Source organism: Pseudonaja textilis, chromosome 3, assembly GCF_049901715.1.
Source record: "Pseudonaja textilis isolate UNSWEBS1 chromosome 3, rPseTex1.2, whole genome shotgun sequence".
NCBI lineage: Eukaryota > Metazoa > Chordata > Lepidosauria > Squamata > Elapidae > Pseudonaja > Pseudonaja textilis.
Genome location: NC_141992.1, coordinates 130,864,729 through 130,892,645, shown reverse-complemented (window position 1 = coordinate 130,892,645; position 27,917 = coordinate 130,864,729). Strand labels below are relative to the sequence as shown.

Sequence of the window (27,917 nt, the reverse complement as noted above, 5' to 3'; positions counted from 1 at the left end):
CAGCCTGAAAATAAAAGGTAAGAAACAAAGGAGTTCAATGAGAAGAGAAGTTGGCTAGATATTCACTGGAGCTGCAACCCAAAGGATTAGCTTTAGCTTCTCTCCACCAGTGCTGCCATGCAGAGGATTTTATGCAAGTTAGGACAGAGAATCACTTAATTTAATTTGCCTGACTGCCATCTTCCCTGTAGATATAAGCAAAGGACAGGCATTTTAGTTCTCCACTGAATGGCCCAGACAGGAACAATTGAGAAAGAAGTTACTTGTTATATATCAATACAATTCTCTTTCTTCTGGATCATGATCAATTGGCAGTTCTTTGTAGAACATGGCAAATCACTGTTCCAATAATAACAACAATAGCTTGGCTTTTTTGTTATGGTTAACTGTTTGCTAGTCTCTGCCATTTTCTCCTAGAGTAGAATACTGTACCTACAAAAATTTGTTTTGGACGTGGACAAATATAGGCAAAGTACATTATGTAAATGCACTGAAAAAATCAAAATCAAAAAGAAGGAACCAGCATCAGGAATAATGCAGGCAAGTTTTACCATGCTTAACATTTTATCCAAATGAAGAGAGGTAAACTTTCCTTTTCAATTTAACAACTTTAAGGAAAAAATATTTATGAAGTTACAGCTGTAATTAGGCAGTAATAATTCTTGCATTTGTAAATTTATTGCCATTATTGATCTTTGGATGATCTCTGGATTTTCCTACCCTTTCCAAACTGCTCCTGATGAAGAATCACTACTTCGTAAACAAAGAAGTGTAAATTGCTATAAGATAAATATTAAATGTACAGATGTAATGAAACTATAAGGTTTATTTGTAAAGCTGAACCAGTTACCTATTACTTGTAAACCTGTAAGCAACCTGCTCAAGCTGTTACCTTGTCTATTAAATTGCAAAGTTTCCTTCATTTTGCTTGGTATCTCAAAACATTACTCCCTTAATTGTTCTCTGGAATGCTGTACCTTCATTTTAAATGTATTTAGTCTATTACACAATTGATCAAGAAAGAATTAGCAGCAGATTTTTTTAAAAAAGATATGTTTATTTACTATTTAAGGCACTTTTTATCCTGACTAATAAAAACCTTAGAAGGTTGAAAAAGCACTGTCAGAAAATATGGCCAAGCCCTCCAAAACTTTTTGAGCCTCCAGATATTTGTGGAGTACAATTCTCATGACTGCTGCCCATGTTGAGATGTGCTCATGGGAAATGAACTCCAACATTATCTGAAGGGCTGATCTAAAATGTAGGTCTCACCATAGATATGGTTTTCTAAAAGCATTCCAAAAACACTGATTATATAGGAGAGGAGCTAGAGTTACTGCTGCAGCAATGTTAATATTATGTATGTTTGTTGCAGAATTGATTCTTACTCAGAAAGGTAGGGCTGGAGGTATCTTTATTACAAAGATTTGCTGCCTCTTGTCACTCACACTTGCCACCTTTCTGATCTGTCTTGACAAGTGGAGTTACCACAAGTAGGAGCTTTGTATATGTCTTGATTTTGTATAAAGTGAGGCATGACCTCACATACTTGGGGGTAATTTTAGAGAACAGAAATGAAATGCCATCTTGCATTATGACACTGGTTACTGCTGAACACATGATCCAAGGACATCATAATTGGAAGAAAAATCCTTCTTGCCACAGAACTGAGGACTATTAAGGCAATGTGTTGCATTTAGTAACCTAGCAGTGCTTCTAAGTTTTAAAATCCTTGAAGTTTTCACAGTGTTTTTTTTTAAAATCCTATGCTATAAATGTGTCTTTTGCATCCTGACACTTAGTGAATTACTTAACTGGTTCTTTATAAGCTTTATTTCTCTATGGTTTTGTACTGCTATTAACACTGAGCACTGGCTACAATATATAACAGCCAGAAGGAATTCTTCTTCTTCTAAGGTGTGGGGAGTATCAGGTATAAGAATCATAGAAACTATTAACTGGCAGCCAAAACCATGAAGCATTCATGTAAGTTGATTCCTCTCAAAGGTATATAACGTAATACGGGTAGCTAAGCCTCCTTCCTCTGAGGAAAGAGGCATGGATATCAATTATGTTTTACATGAAGAACTATATAAATTGCACAGTGCTCTTGCTCAAATTATTTAGAGCCCTCAAAAAATAGTATAGAGAGGTTTTTTTCCCCTTTCTTCTGTCTAATTTAAATTTAAGTATTTCAGCTATTCACCAAATATAAACCCACATTTTTCAGAATCTGTTGTATGGTTTTCATATTTTTCTGGTTATTTTATGTGAATCGAATCTTAATATTTAAGTGAATATTTATAACATAATTATTTTAATTGAATCTTTAATGACTTTATAAAGCCATTAATGTACAATAGCATGAACAGCTAAACAGCCAAGTTAATAGAAGAGTGAATTTAACCTGATTATAACCTGAATTGTTAGTAGAATCTCTCAATAGAAAAGATCTTTTTTATCCTTGAAAAAGAATATTCTTATTAACTTTGCCCAAAGTGGAACAAAAAATAATTAGTGTCAGATTTACAGCAATAAGAAAGACAATTAGCTATGTATATTTTGTAAAAGTTAAATTAATAATAGATCCATTCTCTAAGTTGATAAAACAAAACACAGACGTTGTTAGCAGGTTCCTAATTAAGACCCACAAGGTAGTAATAATGAAATAAATATTGTGCAATTATCAGTGTTATATAATTTTATTGAACTTTTCTTGCAGCAACTTGACCAAGAATGAATGGATAAATCTGCTAAATTTAAAAAACAACAATGCTGAAGTTTATTTAGTTTATAAAATAGAAGACTCTCCCTGAATTTTTCTTTTTGGCTCTGCTCCTTTGCTGAATTGTTTACATTTATAAACATAACAGATACATTTGATTATTTCTACAAACTTTTAATGGAAAGCAATGGTATCATAAACTAATATCATGGATAAATATTCCAAATAAAAATGTTTTTCTATTTTTTTTGTATGATTTGCAAAAAATGCCCAAGATGTCCACATCAAAGATTCATCAGAAAATAATGACCAGACTTTAAATATTTGCTCATTTCTTTTTGTAAGATAATGTCCTGATATGGTTATGCAGATGATACTGAAATGGTAGCTGCAAAGACAATGTAGATTAAAATAAAGCAAATGTGAGTAACCCACACGACCAGGGCTCCATGCCAATCCCAAATTGGTTCCTTATATACCATCAACTGGAATTGAATTGTAACTGAAAACTGGCAGTGTGGTTTGCTATCTTTAAAGGGCCATAAAAATAACACATAGGTCTTAAAATAGGCTTAATACTTTAATAAAAAAATATTCTCCCCTAATTTGGGAAAAAACAGGTACTGCCTATGTATTTTACAGGTAGTCCTCGACTTATGACCACAATTAATGTTGCTAAATAAGACAGTGCTTAAGTGAATTTTGCCCTATTTTACAACCTTTCTTGGCACAGTTGTTAAATGAATCACTGCAGTTGTTAAGTCAGTAACACAGTTGTGATATACCTGGCTTCCCCATTGACTTTGCTTGTTAGAACGTTGCAAAAGCTGATCACATAACCTTGGGACACTGCAACGGTCATTAATATGAATCAGCTGTCTGAATTTTGATCACATGATCCTGGGGATCATGCTACAATGATTGTAAGTGTGAAAGATGGTCATAACTCACTTTTTTCAGTGCCATTGTAACTTCAGTCATTAAATGAACTGTTGTAAGTCAAGGTCTACCTTTATTACCCCCTACCCCATGTTGCAGCTTAACACACACACACATACACCTACCTTTTCAGTAGAGCTCTTGGACATTAAAAAGTTCCCTAGCTGACAACTATTCAACCCAAGTTTTAGATTATACCAAAAGAGGATTTCATTTTTGATGCTATATTGGAAAGAAACCTGGGAATGGTATAATAATTTTATCTAGATTTTAGAAGTCATACTAAATAAATGAGTGCTTCCATTTTTATCAGAAACTTCACCCATCATTATTCAGCTGCAACCTGGTCTCATTTCACTGGGACTTTATTTTCATAATGGCTTGAGTAAGTGTTTTGAGGCACTGCATAGAAATCAGCACTTCATAATTTATTCCCATTACATTCCTTCCTATCTATTTATGTGCCTATTTGACTAAATCTATAAAGCTCGAAAATTTGTTATATGATATGAATTCCATAGTGATTAGTACAATTTATGATTTGCTCCACTGTATGGTTGGCTGAAAGTTGGCCATTAGATAGTCTGTTATCTTGTTGATGTAACTTCATACTTCCGCAACTTTCATGTGTGTGGAGAGAAAAATGAGACCAATAGGATCTTACAAGAACCTCTTCTACATATGTTCCATCCATATTTAGTAGCACTAATGTGAATATTTTATTACAGAGGGGAGGTTAGTATTTTGTGGCTATAGCTATTCACTGATTTAATTTTTGTTATAAAAACGATGGTAGAAATATTTGAAAAGAGGCTAGCTTCAAATTGTGACTCCCAGAGCAACCTACTTGGAAAACTATACATCTTTGTAAGGTTCTCTTTCTGAATTCATCTGGGATTAAAACTGCTCATATATAATTGAACCAGGATAATTAACTTCAGTCTACACATGACTGAATTTAGGCCTAAGGAAAAGTGATGCTCACAATGTGAAATTCAGGCTGCAGTGATTATGTAGTTCTATTCTAGGTATTTAACCTAAATGGCTTGGAGCATGTCTGAACTGGAAATGGGACACATCAACACTTTCGTATTGGGGATGAAGCTGGCTGCAATGTGCTCCATTAGCTGGTGACTGTGCCTTCAGGCTTCTTGCAAATGCCCAAAGATGTTTAACTTTCAGTGTCTTTGCATTGGCGCATTATAAGCATTTGTGTTCATGAAACGTTACAGTTTTTCACAAAGAATCATTTCATAACATCACCACAGAACATAAATTTGCTGCATTTAATATAAAGAGCATATGTAAAAATGGGCAGAGCTTTGATTGTGTAGCTGCAACTGCAATCGTGATTTTTTTTTTGCCTCAGCCCCTGTAGATACCCCTGCATAAAATAAAGAAATAAAATAAAATAACAGAATAAATAAAATATAATATAATACAGATAGTCCTTCATTTACCATGGCAATTGAGACTGGAATTTTCATTGCTAAGCGATGTAGTCGTAAAGAGCACCTGCCCTGCTTAGTGACAACAATCCCTGCAGTCATATCCCTGTTAACTGAATCCCATGGTGAGGCAATTTCCTGCAAGCTTCCCGCAACCAAAATTAGTGGAAAGCTGGCAGGAAGCTGCAAGACTACGGCCCATAAGCAGGTAAGTGGCTGTTGCCAAATAGGGGAGGGAATAAAGAGATTTGTGGAGGTGTGGAAGAGAGAAAAAAATAAAATTTATTTTAGAAACCAAATGCTTAAGTTTAAATATTCATAATTGTATAGAAATAGCAACTTTCTTTTTCCACTTTCTTTTACTTAGAGTAATTACAGTCTGTAGTGCAGGAAACATAGTTACAATAAAACTGACATAACTTAGTTCCATAATATTCAGTTCATCTGTTGCTTTTATCGTACATATATGGTGTATAAATATATCATCCCAAGACATACAGAGATATATTTGGATTTTACTATAAGCCTTAAAAAAGAAACACTCTTGGACAGAATATGATTCACCGACATAACGGTTGGTAGTTTAGGTTTTGTTAATATCCTCAAAGAAAGTTTATACTGTGAACAGTTCAATGTATATAAGTCTTACTGCTTTAAAATGATTTCACCCTTTCTTTGAAGGAACAAATGTAAATAGGTAATGTAAGCATTAAACCATGAACATATATTACAAAAAAGGAATACCTCAAGCTAATCTTTGACTGAACTATAAATAGAAATTCCTATATATTTGAAGTAGTGCGGTTTAGAGATGCAAAGATATGCAAGAGTAGAGTGGCTTCAGATATGCATTTGGAATTCTGAAGCTACTGGTTTTGCTATGCAATATGTAGATCATTAAAGCCAAGGGTAACACGCAACTCTTTACTGCTTGCAGAAATAGAGTTTTCGATGTCAATTTATGTGGCGTTAACTACATGGCTGTGTCTATGAAGTCACCAGGAGATAAACTCAGTTTGAAGGAGACAAACTCTTACATTGCACTAGTCAATGATTTTGAGAGTGAGTATCATGCTGAAGATGCTTTTGACTGATTCAAATTCTAGCAATTTTAATTTTGTCTGGATTGTATTTTGGAATTTCTGTTCTCCACAAACACAATATTTTTTCACATGTGATATGATGTAGTTTTCTCTTTCAGAAGTTGCTTTTACATGTTAATTCAGCCAGGGTTGCCTATTTAATTAATATTGATGAAATCAATGAAGAATTTCTTCAGTCATATGTTTGGACATAACTATAATGTGAGCACCAACATGCAATGATGTAGCTGTATCTTTACAATTGTTTGTCTTAGTCAACCATTATGTGTGCTTCCTGTGAAATCAACTTAGAACATGGGTGTCAAGGCCCACAGGCCTTATCCAGCCCATAGGGTACTTAAATCTGGCCCATGGGGCTGCTCTGGAAACAGGACTGGCCCGCAGTGCCTCTGCCAGTGAAAACATAGCTCATGAGGGCTGCATGTGGCCCTCCCAGGCTCCATTTTCAGCCTCCTGCAGCCCTCTACTAGCAAAAACAGAGCTCGGGGGGGGGGGGGGTCGCACATAACACCCTGTGTTTCGTTTTCGCTGGCAGAGAGCTGCAGGAGCCCGTTTTCACTAGTAGAGAGATCAGATCACCACAGGCACACCCGACACGAATGATGTCGAGCTGGCCACACCTACCCTGGCCATGCCCATCCCGACCCCCTGAGGTCAAACAAGCCATGATGTGGCCCTCAATGAAATCGAGTTTGACACCCACAACTTAGAACGATGCAACAAAAATAAGGGAAAAAGCCTCCCCCATATAAAACATCAGAAAACTGATAAAAAAGAAGACTGAGATAAAATTTACTTAATATGGGCATAACTTGTAAATTGCATTTAGTAAAAAAGTTTGAGCATATCTTTGAGTTATTGTATGCACGATCTCTCCCCCAGTATGTATGTATGTATGTATGTATGTATGTATGTATGTATGTAGTTGAAAGAGCATAGAGGCAAGTATAATTTCTTTTGTTTTTAAACTAAATTATCTGATTCAATATAACTGGTGGATCTGACTTGTGGTTAAAATAGTCCAGATCAGTCTAATTTCAAGTTAGGGTTGATTAAGTTTGAATACTATCAAATGTTGGAAAATCATCTCTCTGAATTTAGCTTCTTAATTAAGTGCTAAGAATACTAAGACTAAATGACTTGACATTTTTTTATTCTAAACACCAAGAAGCTGTCCTTTTCACAAGGCTGGAAAACTTTCTGCATGTTTCCCAACTTCACATAAATATCTTTGCATGATGGGGGAGAAAAAGCTCTAGATACAAAAAGAAAGAGTTGGTCACCATCATGAAATCAATCAAAGCCTGGCATTTCTATCTTATCTACCGTAGCTGGAACCATATAATTCAGGAATTAAGCTGCCCTTAAGGTTTGCTCCTCCCCACATTGAATTACATTCAATCATGACATTTAAAAAAGCAGTCCCTGAGTTAGCAGCCAGATGTTATCATTAGAGGCCTTTGCTTATAAACTGATGTTGAAACCTGAGCAGTTGATGAGACTAGCTAAGCAGTTGTACCTTTGACCTGATTGCATTAAACTTGCCCTATCAATTTAAGCTTAGTATAAACACTGTTTCCCAGAGTCCCTCATGACTTCAGTGGTGAGAAGAAGCTGACTAAGCCTAAACATTTTTTAACAGCAATCTTGTCTTACAACACCAAGGGGATTTGCCATGTATCTGGGGCTTTATAAAACCATATGAACATGCTGAAAGAATTAAAATCCCTTAAAAAAGAAAAATTGATGGTGACAGTCCTTTTTGAAAACCAGTATGTAGGATGTCAGCACAACTTGGAAACTAGCCTAATATAGTTTTAAAGAATAAGATGAATCTGTGCATGTTTCAAACAGTTGCTCCTAAACATTTTTTTAAAAGCTTTTTCAAATAATTAGTCTATCAATACGTTTTAATCTAGCTTCACCCCCTACCCGGGGCTAGATCAGGAATAACAGGATATATGCCTTCCATATATTTGATTTCAATGATTTACTGACAGTTTTATATTTTAGCTGTTAATAACAGATAGCATTTGAATAATGAAATATAATTACATTTATATCTATTTATTAAATACCATGGCATATCTTTCACAATGTACCGTTTTACAAGAATAATCAAAAAAAATTTCCCGTTATTAATCTTATTTCAATTGCCCATCCAGTTGTCTCTTGTATTTTTAAAAGGATATTTTCTCACACCTTTGCACTATCTGTTTAATTCTCTTTCAAGATATACATTATTAATTGTTAGTCAGAAAGAGGAACAGATTAAATACACAGGTAATCCTCAAGTTATAACCACTCATTCATTGACTATTCAAAGTTATGATAATGCTGAATAAGTGGCATTTATGACATACTGGAAATTCTGACCATTGTACCACTCTACATGGTCACATGATCGTGATTTGAGTGGCTTAAATTTACAATGGTTGCAATGACCCACCAACATGTGATTTGTGAACTTCTCTGATGGCTTCTTACAAGCAAAGTCAATTTCTATTTCTGAATCTATACAAAATTTGTGTTTCACAAGTCCTATTGCAGAATATCAATTAATAAAGATTCTGTTTAACTGAAAACTACCAAGACCCTTTTCTCTTTATAAACTATATAAATTTATAGCCAGAATTTCTAAGTGCAGAGTTTAGCGTTGGTGAAATAAAACCTTTTTTCCCATGCCTTCATTTCTGTTATTATACTTTCTGTGCTATTCTACATTCCAAATTTTAAAGAGAGATGTCATCTGACAGTCATACCTTGGCCTCAGATGTTATTTACTAAGTTCTTTTTAAAAATCTATCTTCACACTGACTACACACTAAGAATCCACTTAGTCTGATTTCCAGAAATAACTCCGATGGCTTCACTTTCTGCTCTTCTCCAGGTTTTCAAAACGATTGTTAACAAGAAGTCTGCGTGTCTAATTGGAGCTGCAGTACTTTTGCAAATTTAATTATTTCCATTTAAATTTTAGCTAGTTTATTTATGTGATAGCTCTACTTTATAACAAACACTGAGATTAGGCAATCTAATACAGTATGTCAATCTGTAAACTCCAAATTATATTTTTGAAGTAGCTACATACTTAGAAGAATCAGTTTGAGGCATTAATGTTATAATGCTACACATCTCCATTCATAACTGAATAAGACTTAACGAGGGCAGTCAGAGTGTCAAAATTATGCATTTAAAAAAAAGGAAATGGAACTTTAACTATGTAATGCTGGCCAATACCTTGACTTTCTTTCTTTTTCAATATTATTTAACTAAGAATTTTAATTTTAATTACAGTAGTAAAAACTAATACAAACTAAGAGAAAGAGAAGAAAAGGCACAGGAAAAAAGAAAAAGAAAGAAGATAAAGAAAAGAGAGAACAAAGAATTATATCTATATTTATTTTTTATTTATTAAAGTTATATGCTATCCATCTCACTGTAACAGCAATGTTGGAAGGCTTACAATATAATAAAAGGATAAAAGATTTTACAAAACACTTAAAAATTAAATAATGATATAATGTAAGATACAATATAATGAAGGGACTTCCAACCTGAAATCACAAGTGTAAACAAATTTAATAACCTCCTGTAAGGTTAAAAACAGATTCCTCTTCCTTCTATATTTCATCCTTTATCGATAATCAAATCAAACACATAAACTTTTCAGTTATGAAGTTAGTACAAAGTTCATAAAGGGTTACCAGAATTTGGGGGCGGGGGGGAAACAACTTTGATAAAATAAGCTAACTTTATATTCCTTCCTTTTACATTTGATGGTTATTCCTTCCACTTATTCCTTCCTTTTATTTCTCAATTCAATCCATTACTGCCATAGGAAATGTTTTTACAATTCATTTTTATCCTTTGGTACAGAATTTTTTTTGGTCTCTTTTGAAGTTCTAATATGAAAATAAAGAAAACATTTTCCAGGTCATTTTTTTGGTTTCTCATTTGTACCTTACTTTTTAAAAACCTCGACCAGTTTCTTTTGTATATCTAGTAAAGTGTTCTTTTCCAATTGATTTTCTTGGCTTGTCATTTCTAATTCCACATTCTGTACCTTATCTATCTTATCAGATAAAATTTGTTCTATGTCTGTTATTTTTTTTCATTAACATCTTTTAAACAGTCTATTCATAGAAGTAGACATCATTACTAAGACCGTTTATTTGTATCTAACAAAATAAGGCAACACTATAGCAGAGAATATAGAAGAACAACAGATTTTATTGGATGAAACAAAGACTGATGAATGTGGATTTGGAGTTCAAAAAAATTCTGGACTGTAAAAATAGCATGGAAAAAGATGTTGTGGATCTTTTATTAAAAATGCCAGAACATGAGAATGATACAGAAAACAATGCCAAAATGGATTTACAAGTAAACCAGAAGAGTGACTTGGAAAGCCTTAATATTTTGGATTTACAAAAGGAATGTGTGGTGCCAAGGAAACTTTTGCTAATAGACAAAGAAGAGACAAACAAAAATTGCTTAAGCTGTTCCTAGAAAAAGACAAAAAGGATGTGATAAGAAGTCAACTTATGGGATACTGTTCGGTGGGACTAAAGGTTAAGTTTTTTTAAAAAAAATGAAAAGAAAATTTACTGTTAGATAAGAGTTAAAATATATTTCTTAAGGTTTCTGGTAGCTGTTGATGGGATTTCTTTTTACCATGATTGTTTCATGATGCTTTAAAAGATTTGTTTGTAAGTAGGAAGAGATTTCTTCTGCTTTATTTCTTACAGAAAAGGATACGTTTGGATTATAAAATTGAATTTTTGATTAAGATTAAAATATGCATGTTAATATTTTTGATAGTTCTTAATAGACTTTTACTGATAAGGATTGAATGATTTTTTTGGGGGGGTAATTTGACTACTAATAAAGGATGAGAGTAGAGAATGTGTCAAATTAGCCCAATTGTTTATATTTGTCTGGAGGGAGGGGAGAGCCGTCTTTTACATAACTTTTCTTTCTTTTCTATTTCATTTTTCTATTTTTCTATTTTTCCACTTTTTCTTTTCTTCAGTTTTTATATTTTTATTTGTTTATATTAGTTTTTTAATCTTAATATTTGCAAACTTTGAAAAATCAATAAATAAAATTGGTATGTTTGGGTTCCAGTTATATAGCAACATGCGATTTAATTCTCAGTAAATATAATTCAGTTTGCAATAAACCTGCTAGGACTCCACCATCCCCATTGACACATTTTGTTGTTGAATACTATGTAAATACTGCAAGATGATGTTATAACTTGTTTTGTTCAAAATGGGGGGATCCTCCTGCCAAATATTTATTCAATTATAGTTCAGAAAGACTTTTATTATTATGATGATTATTGGTTAACTTAAAATGTAAATCCTTTGAAGTATAAGATACTGAATGGGAGAGAAATGGGGTAGAATTGCATCCATAGTGTCAATTCAAATAATTAGGTAACATCATCAGGGCGTTAATCTAGTCTGGGTAATGAAACATCTGCAAGAAAAAACCAAGCTTAGAGAATACCAATGACCCCTCATTTCAACCCTGAGCTATAAATATTATCCTCTATCAAGATTATAATTTAGGCAAAGCACATTTGTTTTTCGAAAATCAATGCACACACACACACACACGGTGTATGTGTTTATGTGTGTGTGTGTATGTGTGTTTGTAATGTGAAATACCACTTGTGCATCATCACAAAATCTCCAGAACTGTAAAGCCTACAAACTACAAATGGATACAAATCAGGGCTTTTTTTCCCACTGTATGCACCATCTGGCTTCCAAAACACATGAGATATTTCTTGTGTGATTTTATAGTTGTGCACATTTGAAGAAGGCTGGAAATAATCTCTCCTCCCTCTCCCATTATTGTAAGTCCCCAAATTTAGTGCTAAATAAAATCAAGCTCAATCTACAAACCATGATTTAATTTTATCTGAGTTCATCTTTGGCCTGTTTCATCTCATCCAGAGGAAAATAACTTCCAAACCATGGGACAAGACAACAGTTGCAGCTCTGAAAAGGCCAGAATGCTAATGTACAATTGGATATCATCTGCATATTCATCATATCCCAATTTGATAGATGATCTTTTCCAATGGCTTCATGTAAACATTAAAAAGAGTGGGGACCAAACTTTGTAGCACCCCACAACTGTGTACCTTACCAAACACTTGTCTCCCCCCTACTCTTGATTTTAGAAATACAAATTACTGTGATAATATACTATTATGTTATATCCCTCTTCTGCTTTAAATGTTTTCACACCAGTGTTGCTTTGTATTTTCTATTTATCTACCTCTCTATATTGTGCTAGTCATGATCAAATAAAGATTACTTACTTCTCTTCAGAAACACCAATTTGTTAAGAGGTCAAAAAGGACTGTGGGAGCTCATTACTACTCATCTAGGTCCTAATAAGATAACTCACTAAAAGAATGAACAATAGCATCTCTGCTTTATGCCGAGGTTGAAATACTGATCGGAAGCATCCCAGATAACCTGCTCCTTCTAGGGAATTCTGTAGCTGTTCCTCTCCCCCACACCTATCTCAGCAATCTTCCCACCAAGAACCAAAAATTGGAGAATCCACCTCACCTTTTCCTTTAAGGCACACCCACCCCCTAGATTATATTTCAAAAATCTATCAGATCATACAAATAGGCTTTTAGACCAATCTTCAAATGCTCTCAGTTTCTTTCTTTCTCCATGGCATCCATGTAGGATGAAAAAAAAAGCCATTAAAGCAGACCTGCCCCAAAATTCTTACCCAAATTACAGATAGCATCTACTGCAGATATTTTGTTTTTTTATTTTATGTGATGATAAACTATACTACAGAAAGTAAACAAATATACGAAACATGTTTATAATTCTTGGATTTTTTTCCGGTCTCATCCTTCCTATTTTTAAAAGCATCTGTTCATGTGAAAGTAATATTCAAAAATAGTAGCTTGCCAAAATATTGGTTTATTTAAAAAGGATGAATTAAAAAGATGGGTTCCATAGTCAACTACACACATTACTTCATCCAAGACCATGTATATTATTTGTATATGTATCCTAGCAGGAGAAGGATGTTGAATGAGATTTGTCACACATCTTACAAGTCAGAATCTAGTTTCTTATTCTCAGTTGGGGCTGAAGATCCTGACTCCAGTAATAAATGCCTCTAACTGAGATAAAAGTACTGACAAACACATTTTATCTTGATTAATGTATACTTCAGAGTCCTGTATGGGACTCTTATATCATTAAATACATATAAGCAAAATTTTATTTGCATGACATAGTAAGATTGCTACGCATATTTACACATATTATATCAAATAAACATGTCAGGGAATGTATTTGATGTGAGTGAATAGAAAGAAAGCTTGTGGACAGAGATTTTTTTTTTTTTAAGAAGAGTATTACCAGCAATTGGAACAGAGACAGGCCAGAAAGTTTTGCCATCTTCTCATTTTCTGATTACGAGTTTAATCTCTAAAATGATCTAAGAAGTAAATAGCCACTTAGTTGGAGATTCTTCTGTTTAAAGGCAATATATTATCTCACAAATGAAGGCAAGACAGATTGGCTCTTTGGTCACATGGATTTTCACACGTAGTAGAATTTAAAAGATCATTTCCCCTTCCCCCTCGAACTGACAGATTTACAGTCATTGAAAGGTAAGCACAATAACATAAACAAGTGTAAAACCTCAGAGTGGTTAGACATAAACAGCTTAGGTTCTTATAGCAAAGCAAAATACCATGTCATTAGAAAACCTTGGTGAAAAAATTATCTGCCTTGTGTTGTATAAAGATACAGACAATGGTTATTTTTAAACTATACACCTACATATTGATGCAGCTGTACAATTTTGGAATATACAATCTATCCTGAGAATAGCTCAGAGGAAATACTGCCAAGTCCACAACAGGGAAAAAATTAAAAATCAAAGAGCCTCACACTTCATATACTTAAGACATTTTTTCCAATACTATACATCATTTTAAGAGTTACTGGTTTTTTTTTCCCCAAATGCATTAGGCTTTGTCTTACACCTACCTTTGCATTTATTTTTAATTGCATTTAATTTTAGCACTAAACTGAAAATATAAATACAGCCTTTCTGGAAAGATCCTGTTTCCAACAGTGCTTTATCCAGATGGTTCTATAAGCAGCTCCACAAAATGAAAAGCAATAATTCTACCCCATCAATTGTTCTTTCAGAAGCTTGAATTTATAAAGGCACTCCTTTGAGTCTAACTACTCCAGTTAGTTATTTTAGCTAACAGCTGTTGACAGATTCGTCTTCCATGAATTTGTCTAATCTTCTTCAAAAGCTATCTAAAAGCCAATAGCCATTCCCCATGCTGTGTAGGAACAAATTATGTAAGGTAGTACTGTTCAAGAAAGATTTACTTTTGCTAATGTTCTTAACTAGAAAAAAAAACCCATGACATTTTACTGACACCAGGTTTTTTTGACATAGGATTGTGTCTGGAATACAATGTCGAATTCAACTATGGATCTAAGAAGCACAGTTTGAACTCTTTCAAATGTACTTCTGGCGAAGATATTGTGAATTGAAGACAACTCCATTTTTAGTGGAGTCAATGACACTATAGAATAAAAACCAGAGAGTAGATCAGCACTTCATCCCCAAGTGTTCCAGACAGCTGAGCCTTCCAAGGAGACCACAAAATGGCAGTCCCTGGTGGTTCAGAGTTTTGGATGACAAGGGAATAGCCATCTTGTTCAAATCACGGTGATTTTAAGAACACTGGGTTTGCATATTTCCTTTTCTAATTACTTTTGGAAATTGCATGCTAATTGGCTGCCCTATTGATTTTTTTTTGCTAATACTCCCAGTGAACACTCCTGCTTTATTCCCCACTGAAATATAGAACTAAAACTCAGAAGAAAATGACTTGTAGCTCAAATGTTTCTATTTGGTATACAATGGTCTTATAATTTACAAGGAATGAGTAATTCACTACCACACTATTTAATTTAATACTTTGTTGATACAATAATCAATTCAGATGTCTTTCTTTCCCATTAGCCTTTGAAGAATGTTATACATGAGATTTCTAAAATTGATATCCTTTAAACAGAACAGAATTTAAAAAACGTCTCCAGATGATTTTGTCTTGATGCTTTTCTTCACTGGAAATGTGAGCCGATAGTTGGTTTTAATATATTACCTGGTTAAAAACAGCAGGAATCCAAATATATACAGGAATTAATCTGTTGAGGTTCTTTTGGGAAAAATAGGCAAGTTAAGCAATGATTGTTTCTTAGAACATAAGAAATGTTCTCATTAGAATCAAAATATAGCTTGCAAATTGTAAACTAGAAGGAATGATAATATGAGAGTCACTACTACAGTATATAAATAAGCAAAAAGCCTGTTTTATTTTCTTATTACTTATAATTGTATTCTTTGGCCAATTAAGAAAAAAATTCTAGTTCATTATCTTTTGTTTCTTAATGTATAAAATAGCATATAAAGAGAACATCAAGAGAGATAACCATTGGTGGATTTGTAGCAAATATACATCTGACAAAGGTGTACACTCAGTACCATATAATACATATGCATTTTTTTCTTTCACATTCCTAAGAATGATTAAATTGAGGAAATTGCTTGAACAAGGAAAATTAACACTGAACCTAAATTTGGCCCCAAGTTTCACATTCACAAGTTTATATGCTACAAAGACAATGGGAGGAGAATCCAAATAAGCAGTACAGGTAGCCATCGACTTACAACAGTTCATTTAGTGACCATTCAAAGTTATAATAGCACTGAAAAAGTGACTTATGACCGTTACGAGTTACAATCTTTGAAGCATCCCCATGATCATTTGATCAAAATTTAGATGCTTGGCAACAGGTTCATATTTATGCTGTGCCCCAAGGTCAGGTGATCACTTTTTGCGACCTTCTGACAAACAAAGTCAATGGGGAAGCCAGGTTCACTTAACAACCAAGTTACTAACTTATCAACTGCAGTGATTCACTTAACAACTCTGGCAAGGAAGGTAATAAATCGGGGTAAAACTCACTTAACAAATGTCTCACTTAAGAACAGGAATTTTGGGCTCAATTGTGATTGTAAGTCAAGGACTACCTATATTCAGCTCCTTGTAATATCCAAGTCATTATTTCATGAGAAATGAAATAGAAGGTAATGAAATTACTTGTTTTTAACATATAATTTGTGTATTATTTCCATGATAAAAAATGAGCAGAGTTATCCAAATTTCAATAATCATTCTGCTCCTCTCCATTCTAAGAATGTTTATAAAAAAGTACTTTCTACTTTTTTCCAGATCAGCTATTCAAAGTAGTAAAATAGTACATGTTGATTATAAAACAAATCAACAAACATTTTAATATTCATATACTGCTTTGAATAGTTGATCTGTTAAAAAAAGTGGACTCTGCACTTATGGAGAAAATGTTAATAATTTTTTTAAAAAATATATACTTCCACAGCATACGGACAATGTAAAATCTATGAAATGATGAACCTGACATTTAGTGCTCCTTAAAGCACTTCATTAGTTAATAAATTAGTCGTAATATAGTAGCTCCTTGAATCCTGCCTCAGAATGAAAAACATTGAATTTAACCTATTTTCTAAGAAAAGTGTAACTTCTAAAAAGTGTAGGTAAAGCCAAGAATGTTACTCAACATCTTAGTGAATAAGGAAAAAAGTACAGTAAATGAAATTATGTTAATTTACACATTCTAATATTTCAAATATCATGAGAACAATCCTTTATTATCTTTCAGCTCTACCTTTTTGCACAGAGCTAATCATATACAGCTAATTCAATTTCATTTTGTTGATGACATGTCATATCAGCCAATCTGAATTTTAAATCAAATCCTAACTGGCTCCTCTTAAAAGCTTTATTTGAGTTATGAATATGCACATAGACACACACAGAGGCATTTTTTTTAAAAAAAAAACAGTCCTGAAAGTTGATCTTGAGAACATTTGATTTTTAAAGATAGACATTATGTGTGTTAAGATATTATATGTGTTAAGATTTCCAAAATTCGTAGGGTGTGAAGGGGATTCCTTAAAACTGACGCATTCTTTCCCTTGGGCTCTGTCAAATCCTGAATTGGATTAGAATGCTGATATGGCGCCTTTCTACACCAGAGGCAGTCAAAAGGCAGATGATTCTGCTGAAAGCATTAATAAAGAATTCTGACAAGAAAGTATGTTTTCTGTGTAAAGAATTTTGAATTTCCCAAGTAACTTTTAATTCTCATATCTTAATTGTTGGACACTCATCTTTAATTAGGTTATTCATTTACAGAACTGGACTGGTTGTAATAAAGCTAGTACATAAAGATAGCACACATAGAAAGATTCACAGAAACCACCATTTTTTCAGTGGGCATACTGAAAATAACATCAATGTCTTCAGTATATCATTCTCTGAAGCAAAAGTTTTGTTCTAGTTTTTTAGACCACTAGGCAAATTACCATGAAAAACAGGCAAAAGAAAGTGCATGCAGTTGGTCTTCCCCTAACAATCATCTTATATTTCCTTTGGAAAGAAACACTATCACGATGAAAAAGTGAATTAGTATTCAAGATAATTTAATATGAAGATGGTCCTACAGAAAGATTATCATGTATATTGAATTACAGTTCTGGTTTTTACACATCAGATTAATATCTACTAAAAATGTATGTCCTAATGGTTCTGGAATCTAACCAATACATGGAAAGATAATTTGATCTATTAAAAAGCTTGCACAAAGAGGCTAAATTACAGTCTCTTCCTATGTCCTACCCTATGCAAATAAATATCTTTGTTGCACTGTGATCACTAGCAATTTCTAATATTTAGAACAGGTTAAAAGAATTGTGATAATTCACAGGTCAAAAGAATTGTGACAATAGGTCTCCTCTTTCAGCAGCTTAATAACAGGTACATTCCACCTAAGTTGAGCTGTGAGAATGACATGAGGCTTTAAACATCAAGTTCCTATTACATCTGCTCACCATTCTCCAAATTCTTTTTTGATTGTGTGAATTACTTCTAACTGGGTGCTTCTGAACTTCAAGGACATGAGTTACTTGAATTATATGCTGGAGATTGCAGATTGCCTCCAATATGAACCAAATCTTCTGTATAAACTGGAGATCATGGACATTGTATTTGGGTATACTGGTTAGAAATCCTAGGAGTTATCTCAATAATCCCGAAACATTAATTTTGTTCTGAGATGAACTATACTCATAAAGTGCAAACAAAAAAAATCCTGTGTGATTATTTACTTTATTTATTTATGAAACGTATCTGCATGTTGCCACAATAAAAAAAATAACTCTTGATGGTTAACAAAAAGTACAGTGTAAACCAAATTGTATATTAAAAATATCATACAATTTTTTTTTTGGTTCATAATATAATACATCAACTCCATGTTAACATTTTAACTAGATTTGTGGCATGACGATTGCAGCAAGATTATGGCAGTTTTCTGATCATTATCCTTTTAACATGGATAATCAGAACAGAATGAATAACATGTTTGTGAAATACTATGAAACCGTGTCAGATTCATACATTACTAGATGTTAAAGAGCAAAAATATGATTCACACACATATTTTGCTTAGCATAATGCTCCACTTTACTAATACTGAGATAGTATTAGTAAAGAAACTGCCAAAGTTACTTTGAATAGCTAATTTTAAATGCTACTGATCAAACCCTGGTTTCTTCCTTCATTAGCTAGTGTTTTATGTAAGTTGATTTAAGGTAAAGTATTCCAGACCAGCAACAAGCTTACCATTCAAAGATCAGAAATAAAAAATTACCTATATTAACCATATAAAATTACAGTATATTATCAAATAGTCTTTTTCAGGTGCTTATAATTTTCATGCAGTGAAGAAAAGTGGTGCCAAATTCATAAACTTTTCCTTATAACTCTACAATTTTATCTCCCACCTCTTATAATGTGGTTTCGTCATGAGAGTGAGAATTCATTTATCTGTCAGCAAACGTGGTTTGGAAGGATTATTTTATTCCTGACTCTTCAACCCCCAAAGTTCTTCGAAACCAAACCTTGTCTTTACTACAGCAAAATTGTTTTTATAACTATAAGAATGCTACCAGTATATGATGACTAGGCATTTCCCATCTAAGACAACTTGACAACAAAACCACCCTTTGAAACACAGGTGCTTCAGAAACAGAATGTTCTTATTTTTGTACATCATAGAATTTTTTTCTGCTACAATTTGTCTGTTGCCCAATTCTACTATATTTCACTGTCTTCTTTATTTGATATAATAAATTACCTGTTCATTATGCATTATATAAATATGTAAAATAAAAATATTATTTCTACACATTTAAAGCAATTTAACTAAAAAAGTTACCTCAGCAAAACACTAAGAACAACACTTCACATAAATCCTTCATGTGTGCGCTTGTACATCCCATATAGTCCAAAATTCTGAACTGTCACATTTTAAGTACACAAGGAATTCTAGATTCAATGCAGACCCATATTTATTTATTTGATTTATCAATTGCTTACAAGATAATAAGTAAAAGTATAAACATGAGTAAGAATACAAGAAATAGGTATGAATAAATTGGGACAAAAGGACAGGGACGGTAGGCACGATTGTGTACTTATGCATGCCCCTTATAGACCCATATTCTATAGTACTTTTACTATCCATATTCACCTCAGAGCATATACATTAAATTTAACTACTCACTGAGAATCTACATTTACAGTTTTAGATCACTGAATGAGAGTTTTACTCATCTTACTAAAAAAATAGAAAAAAATAATTTGGCTTCCAGAACATTCTTTACACTGAGTTACATATGACTAGAAATTTTGGGGAACAAAAAAGACATGTCCCTTCAATTTAACATCCAGGAAATTTCCAGGTAAGAGAATTTACTTTGTAAAACAGAGTTTCAACGTACAGGCTCCCTGTTTTTGGACCTTTGAAAGGTACTGTATCATCTGAATTTCTTCTGATAAAATAGTAATTATGAAAACTAGAGATTTATTGCAGGTATAATTATAGACATAGTTATGAGTACATGAAATGGATACATATAAGAAAAATAAAAAAGAAACAATAGGACAGGGATGGTAGGCACGTTGGTGGGCTTACGCACGCCCCCTACAAACCTCTTAGGAAAGGGGTGATTTCAGCAAAGAAGATATGGATTTTGACTTCCATTGCATTTTTCAAAGTAAATCAACCCTGACTGTTCTTTGGAAGAACAAACACTGAACCTGGAGGACTCAGTGGAAAAGATCCTGATGTAGGGAAAAACTGAAGGCTAAAAGAGAAGGGGAATGGCAGAGGATGAGATGGTTAGATAGTGTCAGTGACATAAGAACATGAATTTGGGCAAACTTCAGGAGAAAGTGAAGAATGGAGGGGGGCCTGGCATGCTATGGTTCATAGGGCCATGACATGATTTAGCAACTGAAGAACAATAAAGCAAACTTTTTTATTTTCTGTTCAGTTGTGAAAAAAAAAATCCAAATAATGTCTCTGGATTTAAGAAAAATAAACAATCTCTTCCACAAGAAATGGCAAGTTTTGACTCCATTTTTATCAGACCGGTTCTGTGTTTTCAAACCTGCTACTGAAATAAAAATATCCAATGTAACGCCATGTCTTTGGGATTTCAATTTATTTGTAGGGAGAGGAAATGTAGACATATAAATAAGGACATTACCTTCAACCTTCTGTTTTTTTTTTAGCATGAGGAATAAAGAAACTCATTAGATTATAAATGCTTTAAAAATCATAACACTAATTATTTAAAGTAATTCTTTAGCAGTAGATAACTTGCCCTACCTTCAGATTATTAGGTTGGTTAATTTTGATTGGAGAAGATGATTCTGCAAATCCCTTGGTGCCAAGAAATGTAGGCTTTTTTTGTAGGCAATGTACCTGCACTTCGAATTGTATCTAGGAATTCATAGGAAGCCACTGCAGATTCTCAAGCAGAGATGTAATATTTTGAAGGTAACAAATGCTATTCAACCTTACTGATTATTCAACCTTAATCCATTTCATCTCATCCAAATTCTAACTAGTTCCACACACTGGGACATGGCATTATTGATGGCATTTTATCTCTGGCCTGAGATTATACAATTGGAAATCATCAGCATGGTATGACACTGCAGTTGCAATTGTTGTATCGCACAAAATATACCGGAGCTATTAAACACAAGGGAGAAATAGCATCATCCTACAGTAAAGTTGAGAACAAACTCTTGGCTGATTCCCCACATCACATCACCTTTCACGGAAACTCCAATAGTGGAATTACTGCAGAAAAAGGCTTCCTTTCTCCTAATGTTTGCGGCTAATCCAGAAGGATACTTCAATCAATTTTTCAAAGATAGTTGAAAAATGTAAATGAACCATTCTGGTGGCAAGAGATATAATCCACAAGAATGGTCAAGGCTTCCATTTTACATTCTGTCCTGAATAAAGCCTAATTGAAGCCTGACTAAAAAGATTTCAGATAGTCATAGGCATTGTTTCCAAAATTTGGTTTTATGAATAAGAAAATGCTTTGTGGTATTTTAAAATTAAGTTTTCTTTTAATGCTGAAGGCCCATTTAGAGAAAACTTTGGAACATTATTACCACATTATAATATCCCACATTATATATGTGGGATATTATTACATTATTGGGTGACCACATTATAGTCTATTATAGACAGTTTAGGATATTATTCTATATTCTATACTCCTATGATGGAGATCTTGGGAGACAAAAGGAATATAGAGCAGCTCAGTCCGCAGATGGGGGAAAATAAAGAGAGGAGAGGAGAAATATTTCTATTTAATATACTGTAATTTTACAGTAAAGATAGTACTGATGTTCCTGATTCTGTTTCTTGTTTGGATTACCTTGAAAGACTAATACCAATCTTGCATGAAAGAAAGGTATGGAGAAATACAGTGAATGATCTGGTGTAACCTTGATTTAGTTATATTTCCTTCTTTTTTCTTACTTCATGCTTTAATTCCTTGGATTAACACATCTTACTTATTTCTATAGTTTGCATAAAGGGAATAGCAAGTTTGCATGTGTACATATAAGTCTAAATATGATGTTTTGAACTTGTGTAGCCTCTTATAATGCTATTTTATAACATTCTATAATCTCTTAAGTAATATTTACAGAATAGTGTTAATGGTTATATTCTTCCTTCCCGTATTTCTTTGAACCGAAATGAGTTCATCAGATTATATAAATCAACTCTTCCCCAAACATGATGGGGCCCAAACCAAAAGTCACTAAAAAGTTTAAAAAAAAACAACCTCTAACTTAGAGTGCACAGGAATGAAAGGCTGTGCTAAAAGCACAGGATTAGCACTACAGGAAGACTATTTGGAGCAAAGAATAAATGCCACAACATGCACTCAGCTGTGGTTCAAGATAGGATGAAGAGAACTTGGCAGATTTTGCTGCATAGTTACCAGATACTTCACAGAACAAACCTAGTACCATCACTCACCTGAAAGTTGATTAATACCTCACATTTCCTGTGTTAACAATTTGATCATAACAGGCAGCTTTCTAATCCTCCCAACAGAAGGAAACAGAATCTAGGATCAAAAGAATTGCTGCCCCAAAGCATAGTGATTTAAAGGTTATATCAAAAGTAACTAAACAAATAGAAGGATACATACAAGAATTAGACAGTATGTATAGACAGAACACAAGACAATTCCACTCAAAGATATTTGCTTTTATTTTATTTATTTACTTAAATTTGTTGGCTACCCACTTCTTACCCAGGGAGGGACTATTTTTTCAGAGAGAAAAAATGTAGGCTATGCTTTTAGGAGCTAATCCAAAGATAAGTAATAACTGTGATGTTTTCTGTGCTCATTACAACTGAAGATCTCTTACTATCCAGTTTGGAAAATACTAGAAAAATGGGGAATTGTAAATGTGGATATGTAATAAAACTGTAATTACTTACTTTGGAATATAAATTTTATTTTATTCAGCATGATTCTGTCATGCATTCTTCTGGAATTTACTATAAAATGTAAAAGCCAGATGGAAGAAATAAGTTCATGTGTGTCAATGAACTTATTTTGCATTTCCATATTCAAAAAATAGCTTTTTAAACACTTATTTACAACTGTGTGAATTTTTTACTACAGATAATATTTTAATGCAGCACATATTTGAATTATGTGCCTCAAATTATTTAGAGTGCAATTGTGAGTTGTCAATTTTAAAACCTGTTCCAAATTCTTTGATTGTACTGTTATGCTATTACCACAATGGTCATTTACAGGGATAGTTGGTTGTTAGGATAGATTACTCAAACCTTCCTAATCCAAGAAATTTTCCCCTTGAGACCTTTCTTATTTTGTTCCCCTTCTGATTCTCCAAACTGTCTGGGTCCTTTGCCAGCAGTAATAAGTGAATTATACTGTCTGAATTGCACTGCCCCAATTCCCAAAAGGCTTACTAGACCAATATAATTCAGTGATAGTACAGAAGTGATACTTGAGAAGTTTGGGGGGTGGGGGTAGAGTTCGTCCTGCTCCCCTTCTCAAAAATATCTGAAGAAGGTTGTGTAGAGGGATCCCGCAGGAATTGTCAGATAAGTTTTGGATACGAAGATCTCTCCCTTGATTTTTCTCTCATATATTCATACACTCATTTCAATATATTTCCTTCACTTTTTTACTGATTATTTTTGGCAATTATAATTAGATATAAACACAGACTTAATAACAAGAGTATGGAACACAGGAAGAGAAAACGTATTGTCTGCTACATTTTCACTTCTTGATTTGATGTATTACCTTCAATGTTGTACTTGTGGAAAATCAGACCCAGGGATGCACTGTATTTACAGCACTATTGCTTACAATAGCTTTATTTAACTCAGAAGAACTGCTCTAAAAGAAACTGGAGATTCGTTAATTTATTTTATATCATTAATGAGGATTTATACCTTCCTTCCAATATAAATACAGTGTTCAAAGCTGTTTAAGCATTTGGCAAGATTTACTGATATTTCAAGCAAAGATCTAAAACTAGATTCCAATAATTTAATTTATCATTTTTGTTTTATTAAATAAAATAAATACAAAGAAGACAAGAAAAAATAGGAAATTGAGGGAAGGAAAGGTAGTGGGGAAAAGGGAGCATGAGATACAAAGGGAAAGAGGAAAAAGAAAGTGAAGAAAAGGGGCATTGACTTCCAACTCTTCTTAACAATGTACAAGATACTCCAACCTCATCTTTTTTGTTTTCACACATTAATATATAACTAGTTATTCCTATAACATCAAATCTTTCTAATCAACAAAACCAAGGTCAAAGTTTCATTTTTCTTCTTCACAAGTACAAATTCCAGATACGATATCCAAATAAGAACATATTTTCTTCTTTGAATAAAATAATCAATTTAACTCTTCCTGCTTTTATCTTGCTTGCTATGGAAATGTGTATTTCTATTTCTACCTAGTAATCTTTGTGAACTGTCACCATTTTTATTTACCAAATCACTAGATTCCAATAATTGAGCAATTCACCTAAGACTTCTTTTAATTAATCAGTCTTTTTTTTTTTTCAACATGATTTTCAGTAATTTCAAAAGTAATTTGAAAAAGTTAAAACTAGCTTCTCTAGTCTCAAACATTAATTTTACACTGAATTTACATTTTACATCTATTTACATTTACAAAAATGAAGGAATAAAAATACATATAATTATCTACGTTACAAGGAAAGGACTTTCCCTACTTAATCTGCAATGTAATAATGAAAAAGTTGTCGCTGAATGTAGGACTGTTCTTCTAAATGTACAGTATTTTACTAAAAATGCTAACATAATATGATAGACAACTTTAATTCTATTATTTTGTGGAGGAAAGCTTACTGCAAGCCTTTCACTAGGATGACCATACAAGAACAAAATAATAGGCATATTATTATTTCCTCAGAGCTTTTCAGATGTAGCCATGTTCCTTAAGGAGATTCTGCATTTGGAATTGCAGAAGTGATTAGTAGAATCCAGTGCTTTGGCTAATCCTTTGACAAAGTGACTCTGCATCAGGCCCATTTGGCCAAATGCTACCTAAAGTCAGCAAGCAAAAGCAAACAAGCAGGGTAAACAAATGCATCAGTCATTTAAAAATACTTCTGAAATACAAAAATAAAGCCTGAATGTATGTTTCAATTTGATTAAAAAAAGCCCCAAAGCTCCTCAATTAATGCAAATATTATTACTATGAACAAATACAACTATACAAAAAATACTAAAATAAATTCACTGAGTTGTGTACCATGGAAGCATTATTTTACCACAATTTTAGATTATTAAAGCAACTGAAGCAATGTAATTTTCAGTATCAATAAATCTTGATATTGAAAATCACATAATGTCTGGTGCTGTACAAAAACTACAAATATAAAATCAAAATGAAATCAAACTCCCCACCAAATAAAACAATACAATCACAATTAAGTTAAAAGAAAAATTATGATTATTCTAAACTATCTAAAAAGGATTAGAGTTAATAGTGTGGTGTGCTGTGTAGACTATAGAACAGTGTTTGATACCACAAATAAATGAAACATTCAGAATTGGTAAGGGCCACTGTCTTAACCAATCATAGAAATACAACCGCTACTTGTATTTTTAGCCCCTTAACTATATTGTTTCAGTAGTTATAATTATAACAATTATTCCTTCAAATCAAGATCATGATTTGTTTTTCAGTTACAGAAAACCTGCTAACACACATGCACACAAACACACAGGTGATTTTAGAAAAGTGCCCTGCACTGTCTAGCTGTCATTCAATATATGGAAAGGTCCAGATCCGGGTAGTGTCTTTGAAGCAAACTGTACTGTATACTTGCTTCAGGAATGAGCAACAAAGCAATGGGCACTTTAGCTTCTACAGTAGCTTCTTTGGCTACCTTAGTATATATACCAATCCTTTTTTCCATTCATTTTTCTCATTCCCAAATAGTTTAAAGGAATAAATACCTACTTCAGCCAGCCTTTCGTCTTACTGTAAGGAAAGAGTAACTTTGCATATCAAGCAAGCTATTACATCCATAGGGTAACACAATTTTCACTTAATTTTGAGGAAGTAAGTGTATACCTTTCTGAGACTAAGAGCTGTCAATTAGAAGGGATCAGATGGCAGGTTTAGAAGAACAGGCTAATGTTCTCAGGAAGATCAATGATTTTGTGCAGTTCACAGATGACACTTGGAGGGCTTTAAAAGCTTAGGAATGACAAGAATGGAGGTGAGAAGCTGTGGGGGTGGGAGGTAGGCCAGCAATGCAACATGATTGAAACAGTGGATAAGTGAAGAAAAATGACATGAATGGCAACAGTCACATTAACTATCTAGCATAAAACAGGTTGATCCTAGAAGTGGCATTTCCCTGGATTCATTGAATTGGATGATGCTAGAGTAAATTAGAACAGGAAAAAGACGATTTAGGACAAAAAGTTATGTTGGAGGTCTGTTTGTGTGCTTTGGAGCATGTGCGTGTGCAAATGTGTTGCTGCACCTTCAAATCAGTGTTGATTCCTGATGACTGCCTGGACTAATCCCTACACTTTTCTTGGCAATTTTTTTTTTGGAAGTGGTTTGCCATTGCCTGCTTCCTTGGGCTGAGAGAGAGTGACTGACCTAGGGTCCTTCAGCTGGCTTCATATTTAAGGGAGGACTACAACTCACTGTCTCATAATTTCTAGCACAGTGTCTTAAGCATTTCACTAAACCGGGTCTCTTTTATGAAGGATATATACCATATTTGTCCTAAATTATTTTTTATGTTCTACTCTATCCCAATAACTGTTTGAATATGTAAAGACAGAAATATCACGATGAAAGTTGAGTTTTGTTTTTTTTAGTAATAACACAATGAAACACTGGATTTGAGATGCTGAGTAATATTTCACTTACAAATCTGAGAGACCATGTTAAAATAAATAAGCTGCTATAACAGGCAGCAAAACCTGGGATTTAGTCATATATTTTATATCTCAGGGTAAGTATTCAACTGTATTCAAACCTTTATTGTCAGTGTACATGTGCAGAGTGAGATTGACCAAGCCTCTCTTAGTGCACCTCCCGCAACACACTGCAACTCACAGTGAAAGACAGAAAATCCCTAACCCAGTGAATCCTACTAACAAACACACAATCCTATTGCACCAAATCGCGGTGGCCCTGCTGTTTAATAACCATTTATCTTTCCTAGCTGATTTCTCATTCTTACTGTTTAAACTCTAAGATCACTATTTGGTTATAATTTCATTCAGCAGAATCTTAGTATTTGAGATAAGGGAAATATAGCACTAGGTCAGTGATCATATTAGTACAACTCATTTTTATTTTGGGATAAATCGCTGTTTGTTTATATATTCCTGCATTTGTAACCTAACTTTTCTCTGGAGCTCAAGGCAGCAGACAAATCTTTACTATTGTCTTCTGTGCAGTCAGTTGGATTGAGAAAGAGACCAAAGTTATCTAGAAAGCTTTGTGATTCATTGAAGACATAAGCCTGGATTCTTTTCAGTATTCCCATGCTGAGCTTCAGGGACTACAGTATAGTAGAACTAAACTGTTCATCCACATTGTGTCATCCACATTGCTCCTTCTGTGCATAGT

At 33.4% G+C, this 27,917-nt stretch overlaps 1 protein-coding gene and 1 long non-coding RNA gene across 5 annotated transcripts in view; one reads left to right on the top strand and one right to left on the bottom strand.

The window, feature by feature from the left end:
- Nucleotides 1-27,917, bottom strand: part of GMDS (GDP-mannose 4,6-dehydratase) — a 262,026-nt gene that overhangs the window by 34,768 nt on the left and 199,341 nt on the right. The window lies entirely within an intron of this gene.
- LOC148126324 (uncharacterized) lies at nucleotides 199-14,669 on the top strand. 2 transcript variants are annotated; one of them, XR_015743094.1, is made up of 3 exons: nucleotides 199-582; nucleotides 6,050-6,174; nucleotides 9,513-14,669. It is a non-coding gene; the product is annotated as an uncharacterized LOC148126324 (long non-coding RNA). The 2 variants fall into 2 exon arrangements; XR_015743093.1 differs by having other exon boundaries at nucleotides 203-540.